This window comes from Bos grunniens, chromosome 1 (assembly GCF_055505025.1).
Source record: "Bos grunniens cultivar Pamir isolate PY7600 chromosome 1, Bosgru_T2T1.0, whole genome shotgun sequence".
NCBI lineage: Eukaryota > Metazoa > Chordata > Mammalia > Artiodactyla > Bovidae > Bos > Bos grunniens.
The window spans coordinates 22,273,816-22,297,265 of NC_141165.1; the positions used below are offsets into that span (position 1 = coordinate 22,273,816).

Here is a 23,450-nt window from a genome sequence, read left to right on the forward strand (position 1 = left end):
AAATCTCTTAAGTGACCTTTGTTCCTTAGTAAAAGCACCCAGCTCCTCCTTCCCATCCAAAACAATGAGACTCTAAGGTGTTATTAGTGGGGAAAAGCAGGGTATGAGTAGGTGGATTCCATTTGTGACCACTGTGGGGACTTCCCTGATGGTCTAGTGGTTAAGACTTCACCTTCCAATGCAGGATTTTTGAGTTCGATCCCTGGTAGGGGAGCTAAGATCCCACATACCTAGTAGCCAAAAACAAGAAATAAAGTACCAAAACATGAAATGGAAGCAATATTGTAGCACATGCAATAAAGACTTTTAAAAACTGGTCCACATCCAAAAAAAGAAAAAAAAACAAAACAAATAAGTTTTTAAAAGCCACCATAATAATAGATGTGTAGCTCAGCTGGTAAAGAATCTGCCTGCAATGCAGGAGACCCTGGATCGATCCCTGGGTTGGGAAGATCTCCTGGAGCGGGGCGTGGCAACCCACTCCAGTATTCTTGTCTGGAGAATCCCCATGGACAGAGGAGCCTGGTGGGCTACAGTCCATGGGGTCGGAAAAAGTCCAACACGACTGAGCAACTAAGCACAGCACAGCAGGTTAGCCTTGGGGGAAACAAAGATGCTGGCAGCATGGGGTGGGGTTGCTGGAGTGGGAGAGAGGTTTCACTTTTACTGTGTTTTATTACACATTTCAAATTTTGTATAAGGTTTATGTCTATGTATTACTTAAGAAACTAATTTTTAAACATTTTTAAAACTCCCAGGTTCTGAGGAGCCAGACTGCTTCACAAGCAAGTCCCCAAGCAAGGTGGCCCATGGGCCTTCCTCACCATTGGTGCCGACAAAAGTGCTGTGGCCCCAGGCACACCATGAGATTGCATTAACTGGCAACAGAGCAGCAAGGCTGGAAGGCAAGTGGGAGGCCTGGGGAGCCAGGCTGCCTCTGAGCCAGTCACTCCACGGCAACCCAAGAGGCCTTAAGTCCACACGTTTGCTCAGCCCTTGAACAGCTCTGTTAGAGAATCATGGTCCCAGGAGAGAACGTCCCATTGGCCAGTGCTTGGTCTGATCAACCCCCCACCCACCCACGTGCATCAGAGTGATAAACTGGAGGGCCTGGAGCCAGGAATGGATATCCTGCCTGTGTCTGGGATCACCCTACCAGGGCTGCCCACAGTGGGGAAGCTTCACTCACTCCAATGCGTGCTGTAGGGTGCCAGGTCATGGCACCTGGCTGAACTTCCACCACAGGGGTAATGGAATACAAGGCGCTTGAAACTACAGGGCGGGGTGGGGAACATGGTGGTGGACAATGAGATCAAAGGAAGCACAGTGCTGAGTAACCTGCCACAGGAGGCTGCTTGCGTTTCCCACTGACAGAGCACCTTGCCAGAGAAACGAATTGGGTCTTGAAGAACTGCTAAGCTCTTCTGAGCAAGAAGTTACAATTTCAGAGGCAGTTAATGGGATTTGGTTGTATGACTCACGCTATAAACCCATCAGGGTTAAACCTCCGAGTGGCTGACATGCCACACCCTGCGCCTGTTTCTTGGCAGGAAGTGGAGAGCTGATTGCCAGTGATGCTCCTGGAGAATGTCAGAGGTGGGTTGGTGGCTCCCAGCACGTTCCAGAACTTTCTGGCTGAGTGGCCTATTTCTTGGCAATCTTGGGGCACCCTGCAATCTATGAAAGGACATTTTTCTTTAGTGAAAATATTGAAATAATTGGAGCTGAGTGATACAAGTCTGGCCTGCCATGAGGCTGAAGCTGCCAAACACCTGAGTTCTCACTTGCATGGTTAGTGTCAAACAGTGACTTCCTCCTGTGAATGCTCAGTCGTGTCCAACTCTTTGAGACCCCATGGACTTGTAGCCTGCCAGGATCCTCTGTCCATGGGATTCTCCAGGCAAGAATACTAGTATGGGTTGCCGTGCCCTCCTCCAGGGAATCTTCCTGACCCAGGAGTTGAACCCAGGTCTTCAGGATTGCAGGCAGATTCTTTACCCTTTGAGCCACTTGGGAATCCCCTTTTCCTGTGAATAGGGATGATTAGATACAATTTCCTAGGATTGCTTTTTATTACACGAAAAAACCTCACTATTGTTACCAATATCAACATTCTGCCATGGCCAAGGGGGTTTTCAGTTACAGCTGATACCAAAAAGTCAAAGGCCTTATGAGAAACTCTTCCTAGTCACAGACTTGGAGAAAGGAGCCCGAAAACCCAGCTTCCCTTGGCAGAAGCCATTCAAGATGAAGGCTCCGTTTTAACTTCAAAACATTTCTGGTCCCCTCTGTGACAGCAGGTTTTTTGTTCGGCCTTGTGTCCTGCCTGTCTCCAGCCTCTGGCACAGGTCCCTGGGGCCCTTGACCCAGACCTGTTTCCCCAAGAGGGTGACCAACCATCACAGTTCATGTGAGACTGAAGGAGTTCCCAGGGAATGGGACTTTCGGAGCAAAACCCAGAAAGGTCCAGGGCAAACCAGAACAAGTTGCTCCACCTAGTTCCCTATCGCCGTCCTATCGTAGCTGCTTTCTCCTCTCTGATCCTCCAGGAAGGGGAGGGACAGTGTGGTCCTGGCAAGAACAAGTCAGCTCCTAATAATTCCTCCCACGTGGTGGTCCACCCACCTGTGCCAGACTCTGTGCTAAGGGCTTTTAACATATTAGCTCATCTCACACTTTCCACAAATGCTTTCCCCAGAAATCTCTGAGGGGCTAAATGACTCATCTGTAGTCACCCTAACAAGATAGAGAGGCAGGAATGGGGACACAGATCTACCTGACATCAAAGTCTCACCTGGACACAACACGAATATAAACCAAACAATCATTCTACAGTTTCTTAGACCACTTGTCTTTTAAAACTTTGCTCAGGAAACCCTAAAAGATTCCTGAAATTCTTTGTAGTCTGTCAAAACTGAACTTTTTTAAAATGGTCTCAACCATATTCATCTTTTTTTTTTTTTAATTGGAGTATAATTGCTTTACAACGTTGTGTTAGTTTCTGCTCAAAATTGAACTTTAAAGTATTTTAGTATAAGTCTGCTGCTATTTCTGCTGCTGCTGCTAAGTCGCTCCATTTGTGTCCAACTCTGTGCGACCCCATAGACAGCAGCCCACCAGGCTCCCCCGTCCCTGGGATTCTCCAGGCAAGAATACTGGAGTGGGTTGCCATTTCCTTCTCCAGTGCATAAAAGTGAAAAGTGGAAGTGAAGTCACTGAGTCATGTCCAAATCCTAGCGACCCCATGGACTGCAGCCTACCAGGCTCCTCCGTCCATGGGATTTTCCAGGCAAGAGTACTGGAGTGGGTTGCCATTGTCTTCTCCAGTATAAGTCTAAATCTCTCTAAATATATGTAATTTTGATATATTGTAACTTTTAAATAAAACCCTCACATCACTCTTTAAAATGTCTGTAATGATGGGAGTACAAAATAGCCAACTCTAAGGAGGGGAAGCTGGTAATACCTAGCAAAATTATATGAGTGTTTACCCGTTTACTCAGAAATCTTACTTCTAGGAATCTATCTCAAAGATACACTAGTAAAGAATACAAAATGACACATTGTAAGACTGAAGCACTGTTTGTAACAGCAAAAGTCTGGAAATCCACATTTCCAGCAGTCAGGGTTTAACTTTATATACCACAGCATGTCAATACAATGGAATTCCATGCAGCTATGAAACGGAATAAGGTGAATTTCTGTTTACACTTTTGGAATAAACTATGGAACATGTATTGGTCTATGAAAAAAGGCAAGGTGTAGAATCGTGTGTGTAGTACACTACTTTTTCTATAAAAATCAGGGAAATATGTATATTCCTATTCACAATTGCCTGTATTTCAAGACAAAAGCAGCACAGTTGAAGAGGAAATAAAATGGTTTCCTGCATGGAGGTGGATTGTAAAAGATTTAGGGGAAGAGACCACCTTACTTTATAGCTTTGATTTTGGAATCATGTAGATTCTACATATTTTACAGAGTAACTAAAGAAAGTTAAATTAAATGAACTTAAGTGGCTTAACCATGCAGAGAATTATTAAAGTGACATTAAAATACAGTAATTTAGCTGAATATTAAGAATAAGATATATGATAAATAAGTTGCAAAGAAATCCTAAGTTGCTTAGCTCAATAATCATACTGTAGTGATAATATTAGTGATATTACTTTGAAGCTATATGTATTATGAAAAAATAAATAATTATGCTAGTGTTAATAGGAATCAAAATTTTCAGCATAAGAGAAAAGAGATACAAATAGAAAATTTTAAATGTTAAGTCAAATTCTGTAATCTTAAAGTTTACTCTGAAATATTAACATTGATTCATGATGTATTTTTATGTCAAAAAACAAATACTTATTTCCTAGCTCTGCCATCTGAAAAGACCTAGGATTCATGACTTATCCAGTAGCAATAAGCACTCCTAGCACCCAGTTTATGGTCTCTAAATAGCATCTCCCAATAAAAGGCTTCTGGGAGAAATATCCAGAAGCTGAAGCAGAAAATTTACAAAGTGAGCCTGTAATATATTGCTTATACAAAAAAGCAAGGATGCTACCCAAGACTACTAGGGTCATGTCAGAAGATCACAGAAGTCAAGTCTTACTGGCCAGATTGACATGAAACAATTTGAGCATCAAAAAGAATAATGACTGCAATGAAACTTTATGTCAAATATGCTTAAAATAACTGAGTCCGTGCATAATAATACAAAAAAAAAAAAATTCTGACTCAGGCCATGGGCCCTGAACACTCTTGCATGTCTGTTATGGGTAGGCAAAGGTTACAAGACCCTGGTCACTCTTTGCCCAAACTGTTTATCAGGATCACGTTGGCAGATAACTGCCTTGGGGGATGATCAATATCTCCCTCCATGATAAAGATGACTTTTCATCCTCTTAGCTAAGTGTTTCTCATTGTTACGCAACCCTACTGCATGTGTGGCATCCACCTGGGCTTGCTCTGTCACCCATGGGACCTGGGAGACAGAGGACTGACACCTGCCTGAAGCCCATGTTGCTTGCTGTGACCTGAGTAAAGATCCATTGTCTGACCCAGGAGCTGTATGTCTTCAGTTTACATCCATGAGACTGGGGCAGCTAACTTGGTGGTTTTTAGTAAGCTAAGGTCCCAGACAGACACTCATCCACATCACTGACCACCTTTAGAAGATATAAGGATACTAGCTTATTATTTTGAAAATTGGTAAAAAGCAATCATTTATTGCAATTCTGGCACAAATCATACTTCAGCGTAGCTAAATAGTTGATGTAGGAAAGTTCTTTATAGAAGAATCTTAGCTAATAAATTCAAAAGAGGTGAAGAGAATTTGAAAATCATTTTGTATACCCTAATGTAATAATGAATCTAGGCAATGTTCATTAGTGACTGTCCTTTAAAACTGCTAACTAGAATGCTGATGAAAAGCTGCAGTACATCATTCTACAATGAATATCTCACAAAAACAGAGATAACAGGCATTTATGTGATTTTTGCTGCAGTAAAATGAGAATGAAATCACACCATCTATGAAACGTTCTTATAGAAAATTGCCAGACTTCTCTGGTGGTGCAGTGGATAAGAATCCACCTGCCAATGCAGGAGACATGGGTTTGATCCCTGGTCTGGGAAGACTCCACATGCGGTGGAGCAGCTAAGCCACAAATAGCCCACATGTGCTGCTACTGAGCCCTTGCATCTAGAGCCCAGGCTCCTTAACAAGAGAAGCCACCATAATGAGAAGCCTTTGTATCGCAATGAGGAGTAGCCTCCCGCTCACTGCAACCAGAGAAAGGCTTGGCGAAGCAACAAGGACCGAGTGCAGCCAAAAATAAATAATTTTTTAAAAAGAAAAAGAAAATGGCCTATGAATCTGATTAAACCTCCAGGCCTAACTACCATTCACAGGAAAAAGAGGGACAAAGAAATATGTGAATGACAACAAAAGAGTGCAATCAATAAAGTCTAGAATATGGGATACTCTACAATACAGATAACTCAGTTTGTTCAGTAAGTAAATAATGAAAAAGCAACAAAAACAGAGAGGCAGAACTGCTGGATATTACAGGAGACTTAAGAGATGTCAATTAACTTCAATCCATGTGAGAACTTCATATTCTGATTTAAACAAATCATCTGTAAAAAACCATTAATGAGACAACTGTGGAACTTAAACATAATGGAATATCTGATGATAATTAAGGAATGATGGTCAACTTTTAGGTGTCACAATAGCATGGGACTCTTTTTGAAGAAAGAGTCCTTCTTAGAAACTGAAATACACACAGATGAAATGATATGTCTGGAATTTACTTTAAAAGAATCCAGTGGCCAGAGGCAGGGGAAGGAGTGGGAGTGGGGCCTGGAGATGAAACCAGATCCTTCATGTGTTAATTATTAAAGCTGGTCATGGGCACATGCGGATTTGTTTTAATGTTTTCTTTTGGGATTGAAATTCCCATAGTGAAAAAGTGTTTTTAAGCAAAATGGTACTACTTTTGAGCTTCTTAAAAAAATGCAACTGAAATCCAAATACACAAAAGTTGTATATTTGATGGAGTTAGAACAATATAGCAAATCTAAGAAGGGATTAATCTATTGAATCAAAGCTGATTTTCTAAAAATTTTGAGCATCCCATCCGAAACAGCACTTGGAAACGTTTTGTCCCACGCCCATACCTAAGTAGACAGTCTGCTTTTAGTTTACTTTCTGAGAATTATTAGCATAAAGAGAATGTTAAAATGCTGTCAATCATGTGAAAGACATCAGAGCTTAGATATCAAAAGAGGATCAATGTATTTGAAAAGAATGGAACCCGCTGGACTGTAAGTGGGTAAGTGGGAGTGTGGGTGTTCAGACACTGTCCTGTCTTCCTCCACCCCAGCCTCCCCCCCCATCTCCAAATCTCCCAGGTACCCCAACTCTGCACCTTAACCCCGTTATTAGGCCCTCCTGGGCCCAGTTCACTCAGGTTGGTCTTCCCCTCTTCCCTCTCTCACTTTGCCCCTCTTTCTCCAGTCCCTGTGTCATGACCTGCAGCCATATATGGCATATATGGGAAGGGGCAGATGCCTGGCTCTGCCATAAATCTGCCCACAGGAAGGGGGCCCAGTCCTCCCAGACCACAAGGAAGGGCCATGATCTTTGACCCCCTCCTCCCCTTGAGCCCTCCCCTCCATCTTTGCTCTTCTTCTTCTTTTTAAAATTTATTTCTTTTTGGTTGCAGTGGGTCTTCATTGTAATGCGTGGGCTTCTTATTTCAGTGACTTCTCTTGTTGGGGAACATAGCACAGACCTCAGTGGTTGCAACACGCAGGCTCAATAATTGTGGCACATGGGCTCAGCTGCTCCACAGCATAAGGAATCTTCCTGGAGCAGGGATGGAACCCATGTCCCCTGCATTGGCAGGTGAATTCCTTTTCGTTGTTGTTAATGATTTTATTGCTTGAGTACAATAGGCAAATTTATGCAACCAGGGCAGAGGCTGTGGATGACTTGGATTTCCAACTGGGAGTGGGGCGGGGGTGGGGAGGGCTCGTTTCATCTTGTAATACTGAGCCAACTGGTGAATACAGCTCTCAGTCAGAATCAGATGCAAGCCTATTATACAGAGTGAAGTAAGTCAGAAAGAAAAACACCAATACAGTATATTAACCCATATATATGGAATTTAGAAAGATGGTAATGATGACTGTATATGCGAGACAGCAAAAGAGACACAGATATAAAGAACAGACTTTTGGACTCTGTGGGAGAAGGCGAGGGTGGGATGATTTGAGAGAATAGCATTGAAACACATATATTACTATATGTGAAATAGATCACCAATCCAAGTTTGATGCATAAAACAGCACTCAAACTGGTGCACTGGGACAACCCAGAGGGATGGGATGGGGAGGGAGGTGGGAGCGAGGTTCAGGATGGGGGACACATGTACACCTGTGGCTGATTCATGTCAATGTATGGCAAAAACCACCACAATATTGTAAATTAATTAGCCTCCAATTAAAATAAATTTTTTAAAAAAGAATCAAACAGAATTTAGCATCTTTATCCTTTCTGTTCTGCTCAAGATGCTTTCGAACAGCAACAGCTTTCTTAATTAAATGATAGAGATCCTCAGGAAGATCAGAACAAGTCCTTTGGACCTAAGAATTCTCGAGATTTTATTGCCTGTCCCGATACCTACTTGTGCAACACCTTGTGAGTCTCTCAGGATCGTACCGATTTGTGAGGGAGTCAGGCCCTTCTTGGCCAGTTTGTAGATCTGCTCCCTCATGTTGTCAGACATCAGCTCCAGCCAGGTGGGGACACTGTGGTGGTAGGGGAGAGCTGACCAGGACAGGCCCTTCCCGGGAGTGTGCATGCAACCCATGATGGTGGCGGTGTGGTAGCAAAAGGGGCACCACTGCTGCCACCAGGGAAGTCCCATCCTCACTTTTTCACCTCTGGGTCTCCAGACAGCCCTTCCTTCACTGCCTCTATCCAGGAAGTGAGCCCCCTGGGCCCAGCATCAAACCCACACCAGCTCCTGTGAAGTGCTGGCCTCCTGTAGAAGCTGGCCAGGCTGGAACTCCTGAGCCATCAGTCCTTTGCAGGCTGCTGCCCATGATGGGAGGAGCTGCACAGGGAATGGGAGGGGACAGAGTAGGGGACTGGCACAGGACAGCAGGTGGTAAAATGAAAAGCATGGGCTGGAATTCTCCCCAAGAAGACACACCTACAATGCTCCTGGAAGGAGGGGTCCAGAGGATAATCAGCAGATGATCAGCAGGCACTCACTCAGGGTGGAGGTGGGGGGAACCGTGGGATGAAGAGAAGAAGGGACAGCCAGGGGAAAGGAAGGCAGTCAGTTACTGAGGCCTTTATTCCAAAAACATGCTGTGAGAGCTCCTGGCTGTGCTGTGGTACCCGAGACAGAGTCCTCTAGCAGAAGGTTCCTTGTTGAGAAGACATCACAGAGCTTGTGTCTGAGGGACCACAAGCAGAGTTCAGTCTGGGAGACCCTCATCAGGACACAGGCCTGGGGGACCCTCGTCAGGGCAGAGGCCTGGGGGACCCTCATCAGGGCACAGGAGTGGGAGACTCTCATCAGGGCTCAGATCCCGGGGGACCCACACCAGAGCTCAGGGCTCCTCCAGGCTGGCCCTAATGCTCCGTGGCTTTTGGGAAGCTACCTGTCAGAGTGTCAGGGTTTTCCACACCTTCTTGATAACAGGGCCACAGACCCTTCTTCAAGCACACAACTCCTGCTGGGAAAGTTTGTCTGGAAGCACAGTGAGAACAGGCCAGGTGTGAAGAAATGCAGGGCCTCCCCAGGGCTCTGGCCTGTGGGGCAAGCAGCTGACCAATGTTCTCCTGCAGGGAGGAGGAGCCATCAAACAGGAAGTTCCCCAGGTGAGGGGCTGGGGTGAGAAGGTTGGCTGAGTTCTGCCAGGAAGGGCTCTGAGACCGCTGACTCCCCTCAGTGCTCCCCCTCCCACCTCCATGTCATGTGGGCAGAGAGGTTGCAGTCTGAGGAGCATCAGGTGTCTGAGATCAGTTTTCCCAATGCACCTGTTCAGAGGCACGAGGACCCTATGTGAACTCCTGCTCTGACCACCCCACTACGGGTCCTCTAGGGCAGAGTGGAACATAGGCCTGGAGTCTGGCCAGAGGATGGGCAGACCTAAAGCAGGAACATTCGATCAGACTGGCAAATGTGCACAGCCTTGTCCCTTGGCCCTACCAGCACTCACCCGCCCTGCTGTGTCCTGCAAATATGTCATCTGTGTTGCTATGTCTCCCTGACTCAGCGGTGGTGGAGAGTTTGCCACAGAGGAGTGAGCCACAGAGCTGAATGAAGAGAGAAAGAGGAATGGATGATGCCTGTTACCTAGGGAGCTCTCCAGGAAGCATCCTATTCAGTGGGCACTTGGCTTTGCGGCTGCAAAAGGAACTCGGCGTTCAGCCAAACCCAGAGGACTGCAAAGTCAGGCTTCCAAGGAAAAAAGTTCAAAGCACCAAAATCCGTTAGTCCTCGAGGGAGAGGCTAGCTAGGGACTGGGATCTGCTTTCCCAGGATATGCCCAGCCTCTGCCCAGATGTGTGAAGAGCCTGGCTCTCCAGACAGCCAGCCAGCCGTCAACAGAGCCCCCATGGCTTACTTCCTCACATTGCCACTGGATTCTGGTTCAGAACCTCCTGCAGGATCTGTGAGCCTGAGCCAGAGGGCAAGACATGACAGGAATTTGCACTATTCAGATGAAGATCTCATCTGGGTCTGCAAATGGGGATCATCTAGGGCAGGGGAGATTTCTAAAAACAGTCATAATTTTGTCCCACTCCAGACCAACTGAATCAGAATCTCTAGTGGGATCCAGGTCAGGGGATTACAACATGCAGCCAGGACAGAGAGCCCTCAGCCCAGCTCCTGATGTGTGAAGGTGGGGCTTGGGAAGGTGAGCCATGGAGCATCTCAGTGACCTGACTTAATCTTTGCAGTCACGTCTCCTGGACATGCATCAGTGTCCTGCTAACTAACCCTAGAGAAAGCACAGACTCCTTAGTCTGGCACCTAATTGAGGCTCCTGGTCCAGAGAACAACCCTGAGCAAAACAGTGTGTCCCAGGGTGCTGTGGGGTCTGCAGCTCTTGACAGGGTCAGATAAAGGGAGAGAGGGTGGATAGGCAAGAGAGTCTGTGGGGGTAAGAACATGGACTTTGGGTCAGTTGGGTTTCAGATCAGATACCATGACTGTGAAAAATAACCTCTCCGAGCTTCTGTTTCCCAAAACAAGGATCAAAATTCTGACTCAGATTTAAGGTGAAGGATTTAATGGAGAACCTCCAACTGGCACCCAGGAAGGGCTTGATACAAGGAACTGTGGTAGCATCACTGTGGGCCTTAATGTGTTACTTGCTGCAAAGGGGAGCTACCTTTAGCTAGGAGTGTCAGTCAGTCTGTGTCTCCCTGCGACTGGCCAACGAGAATGCTGGTTCCTGCTGGGCAGGCGGTGAAGTGGTAGAGTTCAGTTGCAGAGTTTAGCTTGTCACGAGAACTGTCCAAGGCTACTCTGGAGGCTGGGTAAAAAGTTTGCCAGAGTGGGCTGAAGTTTGGGGGCAGGTCCAAAACCCCTAGAATCACAGCCCTGGCTTCTGCAACACTTGCATGCCTGGAGGCTGGAAGAGAGACACCACAAATGTCACTTGCCCCTTGCTTGGGAACGTCCCAGGGCAGGAAGGTAAGTCCTGGATTCTGTGGGAAGGGCTCATGCATGGAGACTGACAGCCCTGTGTTTGAGTCCAGGCTGGGCCTCCTAGCTGTGTGGCTGGGATGAAACAGAACCACTCTGAGCCTCAGTCTGCCCATCTCTAGGACGGAAGTAGTGATGGCGACCTCACAGAACAGAGCTGCAAACAATAAGGAGTCATGCATAGGGTGTGCCCATTGCAGTGAGGGGCCTGCAGTGAACGCTCGCCGCCCAACAGAACTTCTCTGCTTCCCTTGTGCTGGAGATGAGAGATGCACAGCTCTTGGCTAGGCTTTCAGCCAAGGATGCTGAGTCACAGGATGACCGGGTGACATCAGTGCAGGCATGGTGAGAAGTGGGTGGCAGTGCTCCACTTATCAAAGCTGTTGGAAAGAAAATCCTGAGTGTCCATCCCTAAAGAAATCAATGAAGATTGGTGCAATTTTCACTCCTGAGAAATTGGACTGTGGCCTTCCCTGGAAACCTCTGCCTGCCACACCCCCAAGCCACCCACCTGGGAGTTCCTGCTATTCCAGTGCTTGCCTCCTGGCTATTTGCCTGTCTGCCTCCATGATAGATGGTAAGCACTGTGAGGGCAGGCCTGTGTCTCATCCCTCATTGTAACCCTGGTGCCCAACACAAGGGTCCTACCAGTTCAGCCTCTGAGGCCCTGAACATAGAGTGAGGACATTCAAACACCAGACTAGATCCTGTCCACAAGATGGCATAGGCAGACCCCTGCCCCCTCCAAAGCCAACTGACCTACTCTGACCTCAGGATCACCTAGACATGACACACAGCTCATCAAGAAATCAGCCACATTGGCTGCCGGGCAGGCTGACCTCAATGGGGTCTCTCCAGCCTTCCTAGCTTGCTCATCTAACCTTTGAGAATGGGCTTCATGCCCAATGCCCCTTTGAGATTGGTCTGTGTGCAGTGGTGAGGTCCTGTTATCTCAGGGAGGAGATAGGAGTTAGGGCTGGGCAAGCACACACTTCTGGGAGGGCAGGGCAGCCTCATGATGGGAGAGGGCAGCTACCCTCGCCTTCCCCTGCCAATTTACACTACTTCCTGTCGTCTCTTCCCTGCAAAAGGGAGTATCTGAACTGGGAGCTGGGGGCATTTGTTGAGCATCCTGTGAAATGGGAACCCCCAGAGGGTTTTGAACTAGAGAGTGATAAGCTCTGACTTCTCTTTTCAGACAATCCATCTGGCTGCTGTGTTGAGAATAGATTGAAGTGGGCAGGACTGGAAGTGAGACCACTTAAGGAGCTACTTGATACTGACACTCAGACTGCACATACCATGAACCAAGGCTTAGTCCTCACAAAACAACAAAACCTACTATGAAGTAGATGTAATTATAATCATGTTCTTCTCATAAATCAAAAAACTGAGTCAAAGAAGTTCGGTAACTGCCCAAGTATATCTAGCCAGAATCTGGTAAAGTCAAGATCTGAACCCAAGCACTCTGGCTCTAGAATCCACGCTTTCAACCAGCTTACTCTATAGAGGGCGTAAGAGCTCATCTGACTCCAGATGTATTTCAAAGGAAGAATCAACATGATCTAATGATGATGATATGATGTGGGAATCAAGAAAGAAAACAAGAATGATCCTAAGATGTATGTCTTACCACTTCTAATAAAAATAATATTGGAATGACGACTGGGTGATAATGTAAGAAAAAGAAATAAATGAATAAAGGTTAGAAACAAAGAAGTAAATCTGTCTTTATTTGCAGACAACATGATCTTATATGTTGAAAATCCTAAGGAATCGATCACAGAAGTTACTAGAAGCAATTAGAGAATTTAGAAAGATTGTAGAATACAAGGTGAATATATCAAAATCTATTCTATCTCTATCAACAATAAATAATTGGAAATGAAAATTTTAAGTACCAATTACAATGTCATCCAAAAACATGAAATAGAGATCAATTTATCAAACTATGTACAAGTTCTGTTCATTAAAAATTACAAAATTTTATTAAGAAAACCTAAAGAAACAAAGAGACATAAAAACTTAAAAATGATTTACAACCTTAAAGTTGAGACATGTTTTATTCAGTGGGAATTTCTAGGACTTCAAGCCTGGGAAGCAGCAGCTCAAGGAACCCTGAAAGAACTGCTCTGAGGAGGTGAGCTGGGGAGCTAGGTTATATAATAGAAGCTTTGTAACAAGTGTTAATGCAAGTTCCTGTGCCCAATGCACAGTGAGGCCAAACAAATAGAAACGATGAGTTTGGAGCAGAGATAGATTTACTGAAGGGCCCTACAAGGAAATAGGAGGCTCACGCCCTAAAAAACCTCTAACTCCCTGAAGGGTTTTGGGAAAACACTTTTAAAAGCCAGGTGCAGGAGGGGTGTTGAAGGGTCTATGGTCAGCTTGTGCATAATTCTCTTACTGACTGATGGTGAGACAGCTGGGTGGTGTCACAGGGGTTACCTTTATCAGTCCTTAGTCTCCAGGGGGCTTGGGACTATGCACTCATCATTATCAAGTAGTTAACTTCTTTATTTGTTGGAGAGGGAAAGGTTTTTTATATCTGCAAAACAACTCAGGAAATGTGCATCAAATACTATTATCTAGGTACTTCAGAGAGTAGCTAAAGCAGAGGATACAGGAAAGCCTGTTCTGCTCACCCCCTGCAAGGCCCCCTGGGGTCCTGCTCTGTTACTCAGTTAGTTTGAACATTAAAAGATTATTGGTAATTAAAAGAAAACCAGGTGTCTGAAGTTAAGGAATTTACCTTTTTTTTAAAAACGTATGGGAACATGCAAGAGTCTGGGCTCACTGAAATCATTTCTTTGATATGCACCTCAGCTGTTGTTCTTTAGTCCCTAAATTATGTCAGACTCTTTTGCAACCCTTGAACTGTAGCCTGCCAGGCTCCTCTGTCCATGAGATCCTCCAGGCAAGAATACTGGAGTGGGTAGCCATTTCCTTCTCCAGGGAACCTTCCTGACCCAGGGATCGAAGATCCTGTGTGTCCTGTATTGGAGGCAGATTCTTGACCACTGAGGCCCTGGAAAGCCCTGATGGCTGCTGCTGCTGCTGCTGCTACTGCTGCTAAGTTGCTTCAGTCGTGTCCGACTCTGTGCAACCCCATAGACGGCAGCCCACCAGGCTTCCCCGTCCCTGGGATTCTCCAGGCAAGAACACTAGAGTGGGTTGCCATTTCCTTCTCCAATGCATGAAAGTGAAAAGTGAAAGTGAAGTCGCTCGTCGTGTCCGACTCTTAGAGACCCCATGGACTGCAGCCTACCAGGCTCCTCCGTCCATAGGATTTTCCAGGCAAGAGTGGAGTGGGGTGCCATTGCCTTCTCCGTGATGGCTCCTAGCAGGCAGATATTCTTTCCTTCCTCAGGGAGTGAGTTAAACAAAAGATGTTACAGTCATCAGCAATTGCAGCCACCACGGACAATGAGCTGGTGAGCCCTGAGAGAATGCACTCACTGAGGAAAGAGAGAATACTGATGGATGTTAGATGTCAGGTGAACCTCCTTTGTTTACAGATATGGCAGGGAATATTTCATTTCTCAGAGATATACCATGTTCCTGGGTTGGGAGACTCTACATTAAGATGTCACTTCTTCCCCATTGTGACCCATAAATTCAATAGTATCTCAATCAAAATTTCAGCAGCAAGTTTTTCTCATAGCAATAGAAAAACAGATGCTAAAATTAATATGGAAATGTTAAAGATTTAAAAATAGCCAGAATAACCTTGGAAGAGAAGAACAAACGTGGAGAGTTTATACTATACTTGATTTTCAGATACACTAGAAAGCTACAGGAATCAAGAAAGTGTTATAGAGACAAAAGATTGAAGGAACAGATTAGCGAGTCCAGAAATAAACATATACATACATGTCAATTGATAGTCAACAAAGATACCGAGATAATTCAGTAGAAAACAGGAACCTGATCTGGGGGTCGAACTCATGTCTCCTGCATTGGCAGATGGATTTTTTACCAGTGAGCCATTGGGGAAGTCCCAAAGATATCATCTTTACAACAAATGATGGTGGAACAAATGAATGTCTATAAAGAAAAAAAGGAACCTCAGTTCTCACCTCACATCATACACAAAAATCCATGTAAAGTGGAGCATTTACTTAAATGTAAAAAGTCAAAACTAAAATTTCTAGAAGAAAATATAGGAATAAACCTTTTGAATTTGGGACAGGCAAAGATTTCTTGACCAAGACTCATAAAGCATAAAAGAAATGATCACTTAGATTTTATCAGAATTAAAAGTTTCTATTCTTCAAAAGACACTGCTGAGAAAATGAAAAGACAAGCCACAAACCAGGAGAAAATATTCACAAAACAAATATTATATAAGGGATTTGTATCTAGAATATACATAGAACTCTCAACTCAATAATTAGTTGACAAACGGCTCAATTTTTTTTTAATGGCAGAGGATTTAAACATACTTTATAAGAGAAAATGTATGATTGACCAATAAACCACATGAAAGGATTCTCAGACCAATCAGGGAAATATGGATTAAAACCACCGTACATCCAATGGGGCTTCCCACGTGGCACTAGTGGTAAAGAATCCACCTACCAACGCAGGAGACACGGGAGACATGGGTTCAATCCCAGTTTCCCTGGGTCAGGAAGATTCCCCTGGAGGAGGGCATGGCAACCACTCCAGTATTCTTACCTGGAGAATCCCATGGACAGAGGAACCTGGTGGGCCACAGTCCATAGGGTCACAAATGACCCAGTAGAATGGTTTAAATTTAAAAACTGATAACACCAAACACTGGAAAGAATGTGAAACAACCAGAACTGTCATACATTGTTCAGACATTGTAACAGTGTAAGACGGTATAACAGAACAGTTTCACAGTTCCTTACATGCGTGCCATGTGACCTAGCAATTCCGCTCCTAGGTTTTGAGAGAAATGAAAATGTATATTTACAAAAAGACTTGTACATAAATATTTATAATATCCTTATTCACAGTAGGCCCTAAACTGGAAATAATCCAGATATTTACCAACAGATGAAGGAGTAAACATAATGTAGCATATACATACTGTGGAATGTTACCCAGCCATAAAAATGAACCAAATACCTAAAACAATATGCTGGGCAAAGGAAGTCAGACACAAAAGGTTACATATTGAACGATTTCATTTATATGGAATCCTAGTAAAGGAAAACCGAATCTAGAGTACAGAAAGTAGATCATCAATTGTCTGGGGTTGAGGAGGCTGAGATTGGCCTGCCCCCAAACTTCAGCCCACTCTGGGGGTATGCACATGGCCTACACATTGATTTGGGCTGTGGTTACCCAGATGGATGCAGTTATTAAAACTCCATCTGAGTGTACACTTAAAATGGGTGCATCTTACTGTATGCAAACTCATAGTATCTAAAAAATACCCTATAGAGTTGGTTTTTAAAAAATTAAGAGAGAATAGGAGGAGAACTAGAGACATGGGTATAGGGTGGAGGAAGTTCTTCGTGGCCAACCTCTCCATGAAAAGGAGTGCTGATAGGGCTGACTGCAGGGGTTGAGATGAGGTCCAGGTGAGATCATTCCTCACACTCAAGGCCTGAGCATATCCCTGGCCTCAATCAATATTAGATATTATTATACTAACAACAAAGATGTCCACAGAGCTCTGCTGGCCCAATCTCTGCTCTGGATGTGCCCTAATGAGTGCAGACATGTCCCTGACTTCTGTCTTCCTGCTCTGCTCTTCCAGACTTTCCCGGGCCTTGGAACTCATAGGCAGCTCCCAGCCCTGGATGAGGATATGGTGTTTTTCTCTGTGGCTGCTTAGCAGACAGGGAGAGGGGTTGCCTGATGGGCCCCCAGGAGGCCAGGCAGATAAACTCCTGATGTAATCTCTGCTGCTATGCTTCTCCCAGAATGTCTGCAATCCTTCAAATGGGACTGGATAACAAGCGGGACTTCCTATTTGGATATGCCATTTATCCTTACGTCAGCGGCTTCTCTGGACTCGGAGACCCAGAACTCTGTCCCTTACCCTGCAAAACCACAAGGATAATTCATTTATCCACAGAGATAAGAGTGAGGTGATGAATAACAATGGGCTGTGCTCCCCATCTACATTGTGTACTCAGAAAGTGGGAGGAGGTATAGGTCATGGGAGCAGCAAGCTGGGAGGAAACACAGGAGCTGCTCTGAATTTTCCAAGTGTGGTATGTTGACTAAAAAACATGCACAACTTGAGAGTTGCAAGTTAAGCTTTATTTGGGGGCAAAATGAGGACTGCAGCCTGGGAGACAAAACCTCAGTTAGTTCTGAGAGATTGTTCCAAAGAGATAGTCAGGGAAGGTCAATATATAATATTTTAGTGAAGGGGGAGTTCAGTGCAATTAAGCACTTACTTTACAAAAGGTTTTCTGCTAGTCACAAGGAGCTGATACTGTTGTAGGAAAGGGAACCCCTTCCAGGGCCCGAAACTGGGCTCTTGTCTAACACTCAGAAAAGAATTGTCCGAGGAGACATGTGCTGACAAAGCAAGAGATTTTATTGGGAAAGGGCACCCAAGTGGAGAGCAGTAGGGTAAGGGAACCCAGGAGAACTGCTCTGCCATGTGGCTCGCAGTCTCTGGTTTTATGGTGATGGGATTAGTTTCTGGGTGGTCTTTGGCCAATCATTCTAATTCAGAGTCTTTCCTGGTGGCACATGCATCACTCAGCCAAGATGGATGCTAGCGAGAGGGATTCTGGGAAGTGGATGGACACCCGGTGTCTCCTTCCGACCTTTCCCGAGCTCTTCCGGTTGATGGTGGCTTATTAGTTCCATATTCCTTATCAGGATCTCCTGTCATAAAACAACTCATGCAAATGGTTACTATGGTGCTTGGCCAGGGTGGGCGGTTTCAATCAGTGTGCTTCCCCTAACAATATCACCATGAAAAGATTTAGTAATTTTCTAGATATGAAGAGATTCAAGGATTCAGTTCAGTTCAGTTCAGTTGCTCAGTCATGTCCGACTCTGCGACCCCATGAATCGCAGCACGCCAGGCCTCCCTGTCCATCACCAACTCTCGGAGTTCACTCAGACTCATGCCATCAAGTCAGTGATGCCATCCAGCCGTCTCATCCTCTGTCGTCCCCTTCTCCTCTTGCCCCCAATCCCTCCCAGCATCAGAGTCTTTTCCAATGAGTCAACCCTTCGCATGGGGTGGCCAAAGTACTGAAGTTTCAGCTTTAGCATCATTCCTTCCAAAGAACACCCAGAACTGATCTCCTTTAGAATGGACTGGTTGGATCTCCTTGCAGTCCAAGGGACTCTCCAGAGTCTTCTCCAACACCAATCTAAAGACCTGTTCCACCAGATTCCCTGGAGCACAGAATGCTTCATTCCACCCTGGATTCCCTCAGGGAGTGTTGAAGTGCAACAGCTGCAGTAGCACAGGGTTTATTCTCCACAGAGGCAGTTAGCAAATGCCCTGTTGTTCAGTCACTGGCAATGGTCTTGGCAAGTGCCAGTTTATAGTTGACAGGCTAGTGCCAATTTGTAGTTCACAGGTATGTGGAATCACAGTTGATGTTACTGAGTCCAGGCTCACTCTGCTCACCACACGATAGGCTAATAAATCCAAGAGATGAGGTGCTGAGCCAAAGAATTCAACTTTATTTGGAAAGCTAGCTGACCCAGAAGAAGATGGCAGACTAACATCTCAAAATAACCATCTTGTCAGGGCCTGGATGCCAGGTTCTTTTATGGATCAGAGATGAGGGGAGGTGAGGAAACAAAGTAAAAGATCATTTAATTCTTGCAAATATCCCTAGAATGGCAAGCCTCTGGCAGGGGGATGTGTTGGTTTCTTTTTCTTACAGTCAATTCACAGGTGCTGTGAAATGGACTATCTCCTGTCATATCAATAAACAAGAATGTCACAGCTATGCATGATTCCAGCCCTCCAAACACGAATTTCTGAGCCATGTTGACAAGCAGCGCAGCTCCCTACACAAGGAATTTAAGGATATCACGGTCATCAGTGATTATAGCCCTGTTAGCTAAACAAAGGCACTTTAGTTTAAGGGTCAGGGAGAGGGTTCAAAATTCTCTGAGGCAGGCCATTATGTAAGATTATAATAACAACAGCAAAAACTAGGGTTAAAGTCAAGGAAACAGATTCATTATGGAGTCAAAATTAACCCTTCCTGGTTACAAAGGTAGTATAGGACACACCTGCTATTCTAATATCTTTTGATTTTTATGGACACTTTTTTATTTGTGTCAAATTTTCATTTATCCTAGGTATACATAAAGTTTCCTCTTCAAGTCATTGTACTTTTTTTTCTTTTTACTAGGGCTTTAATAGATTTTTAAAGAAGAGTGTTGAGCAAATAAAGGATGATTTTATGCAAATATAGTAAACACATACACACACACAAATAACATGTAAATGACTGAAATTTAGAAGGCATTGATAGACCAGCTCCTTACCTATTAGATTTGGAAGCACATCCTCTGGAGGTTGCACAAAATCTTAATAGTGAGATTCTTATCGGCAAATCCACAGGCACCCAGGAGCCAAGCCTTGATCCACAGGCAGTAGCCACGGACAGCTGGGGAGGCAGTGCTGAGGTGATCAGGGTTGTAGGAAGACCCAGACCCAGCAGACACTGCCGATTTCAGGGCTCCCCCCAACACTCCCAGAGTATCCCCAGGGTTGTGGAAACCTGAACCTTGATGCCCCTGGCTGGTCTTTAGTAAACACAAGAGAAAAAGGCATTCACCTCAGGCTTCTGTCTCTTTCGTCGCCAGCCCTGCATTGCTCAGCCAAACCCTAGGCTGGCAGGAGAAAAGTAGGAGCTCCTTATCCTGTGTGCCAGGAGCCCACTCCTCACCCAGCATCAGAGTCCTTGTGTTAGTGGACCAACACAAACTGTGTTGTCCCCAACCCTGGCAGATACTTGATCATGGAGTCCTCCTGACACTCCAAGGAGGTAAGCCCCATGGCCATACCCCTTCAGAGATGGGGAAACCTCATTTGAGAAATGTTAGAGCATGTGCAAAGTACAAGCAGGGAACTGAACCAGGTGATGTGGTTAAATGCTACTACCTGCACCTGTCCCATGGCATCTTGGAGCCTTGAGTTCAGTGCAACCTTACTGAACTTACTAGGGCCAAGACAGCTTGACAGAGTGTTTGCTGCACCCACTTACCCAAGGGCCAGGAGTTATACCACCCATTTACCCAAGACTCAAGTAAGAAAACTGAGGCTCAGAATGATGAAGGAATTAGTGCAGAGTCATACCCATGGTGAGACCTGGGAGTCAAGGCCAGTGCAGAAAACTCCCCCCCAGTCTCCAGAGTCCCTAGGAGAAGGGAGGCCCTAGTTCAGAGAGGGTGATCACATGTTAATAGAGAAGCATGTCCTATTTGAGGTACCCACTCTCTGCTGCCAGCATCCTGGGGAACCACCCCAGGAAAACCTCACTATTCTGGGCTTACCTTCTAAAGGCTCTCAAGTCTTGGAGAAAAAATTAGCATTTCCTGGCAGGGCAGCTCTAAAGACAGTAAGACCTCTCAAGTCACTGCACAGTCCACCCAGAAAGAAGATTGCTTCCATGTGGCAGCAAAGAGGGCTGGCTTGGCAGTCACCCTGGCCTGGATTTGAATTCCAGTTGAGATATTCACCCACTGTGTGTCTTAGCCACATTAATTGACCCTTCCTTGTCCGTCTACCTAACATATATGGATAATAATACCACCTTCAGATGGTAGCTATAAAATACGCAAATCTCTGGCATAGTGCCTGGAATATAGTATGTGCTCGGAATATAGTATGTGCTCAATGAGTCAACAGTAATAGCAGTCACTGCAGTAACTGTATTAGGGCTAGCCATTTCTAGGGGAGCCCTGAAACAGCAACTTTTTTGCTGTTGCTGCTTCCTGATCTTTCACCTGAAAAGCAGAGACATCATTTTGCCAACAAAGTTCCATAGCATCAAACCTGTGGTTTTTCCAGTAGTCATATGGATGTGAGAGTTGGACCATAAAGAAGGCTGAGCACCAAAAAACTGATGATTTTGACTTGTGGTGCTGGAGAAGACTCTTGAGAATCCCTTGGACTGGAAGATCAAACTAGTCAATTCTAAAGGAAACCAATCCTGAATATTATAAGGACTGACATTGAAGCTGACACTCCAATACTCTGGCCACCTGATGTGAAGAGTCAGCTCACTGGAAAAGACCCTGGTGCTGGAAAAGATTGAGGGCAAAAGGAGAAGAGGGCAGCAGAGGATGAGATAGTTGGATGGCATCTCTGACTCAATGAACATGAGTTTGAGCAAAGTCTGGGAGATAGTGAAGGACTGGGAGGACTGGCATGCTGCAGTGCATGGGGTCACAAAGAGTTGGACATGACTTAGCAACTAAACAAAAATAACAAAGAGTAAATCTGAAATGTTCTCACTACAAAGAAGAAATGGTAACTATGTGCTGTTATGAAGGTGTTAGCTAATGCTATGGTAGTAATTATTTTGAAAATTGTAAGTGTACAAAATCAACACATTGCACACCTTAAACTTACACAATGTTCTATGATAGCAATATTGCAAAGCTGGAAAAAGAGTTTTTTCACCTCCTCTCCTACAGGGACTTTAGTCACATGTATATTAGGATGCTTGATGCTGCTACTGCTAAGTCACTTCAGTCGTGTCAGACTCTGTGCGACCCCATAGACGGCAGCCCACCAGGCTCCCCCGACCCTGGGATTCTCCAGGCAAGAACAATGGAATGGGTTGCCATTTCCTTCTCCAATGTATGAAAGTGAAAACTGAAAGGGAAGTCGCTCAGTCATGTCCGATTCTTTGCGACCCCATAGACTGCAGCCTACCAGGCTCCTCCGTCCATGGGATTTGCCAGGCAAGAGTACTGGAGTGGGGTGCCGTCGCCTTCTCCGATTAGGATGCTTGAAGTCCCTACAAATAAACACACTGATGCTCTCTGTGTTTATTTGTAGTATTTTTCCTTTTTTGTGTTATTTTGGATAGTTTCTATTGCTCTGTCTTCAAATTCAATCTTCTCTTCCATAATATCTAATGTATCATTTGTAACATGTTTTTTAAAAAAATCTCAGACATTATAGTTTTCGTGTCTATAAGCTCAATTTGAGTATTCTTTGTATTTTCTCTGTCTCTACTTAACGTGTTCAACCTTTCATCTATCTTCCTGAACATACGGATTATAGTTGTAACAACTGTGTGAAGGTCCCAACCTACTGAATCTATCATCTATATTATTTCTGAGTCAGTTTCTAATGACTGATCTTTCTTCATTATGAATGATATCTTCCTGCTTCTTTGCACGTGTGGCAATCTTTTGAGCATACGCCAGACATTCAAAATGTTACCTTGTTGTGTGCTGTATACTTCTGTATTCCTATAAATATACTTAACTCTCATTATCAGACATAATTAAGTTACTTAGAGCCAGTGTAATTCTTTCAGGTCTTGCTTTTAAGCTTTTTTAGATAGGACCAGAATAGTGTCTAATTTAGTAGAGGACCTAAATTTTCTCCACTGCTGAGACAAACACACCTGATACCTTGTGAACTAGGTAACTTTCCTCTGGATGGTGAAAAAAGGCACACGTCTGTCCCTGTGTGAGCTACAGGGATTTTTCCTTTGATCGTTTTTGGGTGATACTTACTTCAGCCTTGTGAGATTTTCTCATCTTCATGAACTGGCCAGTACTCAGGTGAATACTTCAGCAACCATCTACAGATATCCAGACTTCTCTATCTGTGCAACTCCTCTCTGATGATTTGCCCTGCAAACTGAAGCCACCAGGGCCTCCTAAAACCAACTTCTCAGCCTGAGGAGACCACTAAGCTCTCCTTGGATTCCTTTCCAGGAATTAATCTGGGACCTTCATAGGGTTCACCTCATTTTCTTCCCATTTTTCAGAAATTACTGTTCTTCACTGCATAATATCTAATATCTTAACAACACTGTTTCATATATTTGTCCAATTTTCTGTTATTTGGGGTGGAAGAAAATCTGGTTCATTAATCCATCTTGGTCATGATTAGAAGTTGTAAATGTTCACCTTTTGATAGCATAAGATTGAAATGTCTTGTTAGTCATCCAGGTGGAGATATAAAGTTCATGATTTTAAGAGTCAAAGACTTTGTGGGAAACCAACATGTTTACTCCATTTAGTTCCTTGGAACTTGCTGCAAATACCTTGACT

The 23,450-nt window shown here is 44.7% G+C and overlaps 1 pseudogene; it reads right to left on the reverse strand.

Moving 5' to 3' along the window:
* Nucleotides 1-7,467: 7,467 nt before the first annotated feature.
* On the reverse strand, nt 7,468-8,378 carry LOC147379115 (small ribosomal subunit protein uS15-like; annotated as a pseudogene).
* Nucleotides 8,379-23,450: the final 15,072 nt, after the last annotated feature.